Source organism: Physcomitrium patens, chromosome 14 (genome assembly GCF_059467195.1).
Source record: "Physcomitrium patens ecotype Gransden chromosome 14, ASM5946719v1, whole genome shotgun sequence".
NCBI classification, from domain to species: Eukaryota; Viridiplantae; Streptophyta; class Bryopsida; order Funariales; family Funariaceae; genus Physcomitrium; species Physcomitrium patens.
The window spans coordinates 3,715,058-3,716,802 of NC_143423.1; the positions used below are offsets into that span (position 1 = coordinate 3,715,058).

At 30.2% G+C, this 1,745-nt stretch overlaps 1 non-coding gene across 1 annotated transcript; it reads left to right on the forward strand.

Moving 5' to 3' along the window:
- TRNAD-GUC (transfer RNA aspartic acid (anticodon GUC)) lies at positions 1–72 on the forward strand. Its single transcript has one exon. It is a non-coding gene; the product is annotated as a tRNA-Asp (tRNA).
- The last annotated feature ends 1,673 nt before the right edge of the window (positions 73–1,745 follow it).

Consider the following 1,745-nt stretch of genomic DNA (forward strand, 5'->3'; position numbering starts at 1 on the left):
GTCGTTGTAGTATAGTGGTAAGTATTCCCGCCTGTCACGCGGGTGACCCGGGTTCGATCCCCGGCAGCGGCGATTTTAAATTTTTCTTCCTCGGCACACGACCACCGAATACCATCTACGGTAAAACTGAATGCTTTGAACGATTCACATCTTTTTCAGGATTTTCTGACAAACTTTTTTGTAGTCGATCAATTTTTATTTTTAACTCCTCTGGATGAAATGAAATAATTTTGTCTATTAGATTTAAAATGTTTGAGAAATAAAGAGTCATGTCAAACTCATAGTGTAAATTGGTAGTTATCAAGATTTCTAGTTACCAACATTAGATCTCACAATCATCAAATCAGTAAAAAGTTGAATGTGTTATAACAATTCTAGATTTAAAAAATTATGGTTTCAACATATACATAAGCCAAGCATAAGGCTCAGTGTAGATGTCACTCCATATGCCTGAGAACATAGTTGATTTTGGACCAACTTGGCCATGTCTCATGTACTTATAACAACACTTTTTGAAGTCAAACGACCTCTTGGATGTAAGGTTGATGTTATCTTAGATGATAATTGGTTTTATTAGTTGTGAATAAGACTTGTGAGCCTCTTTTTGCATTAATGAATAAGAGAGGAAGACCTTGCATATTTCCTTCATTTGTAACATATTTGGAATTATTTGCATTATGAGCATGTGAGTATGGTATAATTTGGGATGTTAGTGCTTAAGCTCACGACAAACTAAATGCAAATGGGAGAGAGTATGCCATGGGCTTTTTGGCTGATACCACAACAACTTATGACATCATTGACAATCAAAATTGTTTCTTTCTAGGCCATGCTATGGACTTAAACATTTTGCTTTGGATTTTTTGGCATATATCTCATTTTAAAAAAATATCATAATGCCCATTTGCTTGCTTTGAGGATAGAGAGTAATGATCAGGGAGCAATTGTGTTTAAATTCACTAAAGTTGAGAAATTTGAGTTATTTTTTTGTTTTAAGTAGTATATAACTAAAGAACTAAAAACTCAATGAGTCTTTGCTACTTTGGCCAAAGATTTTGAAAAATAAAAAAGATTAAGAGATTCTTTCACTAGATTTTTTTTTGCATAATATTCCATGTTCTACTAATATTTTTAATTTATATATAAACTGTGGTAATGAAGCTCTTCATTTGGTGAGAATATAAGTGAGAATATTGGAGGCTTAGAATTTGTTTCTTTTTTGGATTAGCATTTAAAGAATGTGCCAACATATAGTGGTGTTCTATTGGTATAGAAAGAGACTAATTTTTTTAATAATTGGTCATTAGAATTATGGGCACATCTTATCAATATTGAAGCACAAAAAGTATGTACTTTTATTTGCTTGTATTGCAATTATTTTCTCCTTAGTCTTAAAGATCTTAAAGGCAATAGAAGCAAATTTATTTATATTAAATTAAATGATGATTATCTAATCTTTTGAAAATCTAATAAGCTTAATATCTAAGAGAAGGTTGGTATCTAGACTTATTATTAAGATTTATTATTATTAGGTATAAATTTGATTAATTTTTTCATAATAAATATGCTTGTGCTATGGTTATGTCTTCAAAAAATGATGTTTTTGGAAATTAGATAAAGAAATGTATGTGTAGAAATTACACTCCAATTAAGTATAAGACCAAATTTGATCAATATCCATTGCCGATGGTAAAAGAGTTATTTGATGCATCATTATCTTCTTAAATTTTAACTCTTGAAATTTA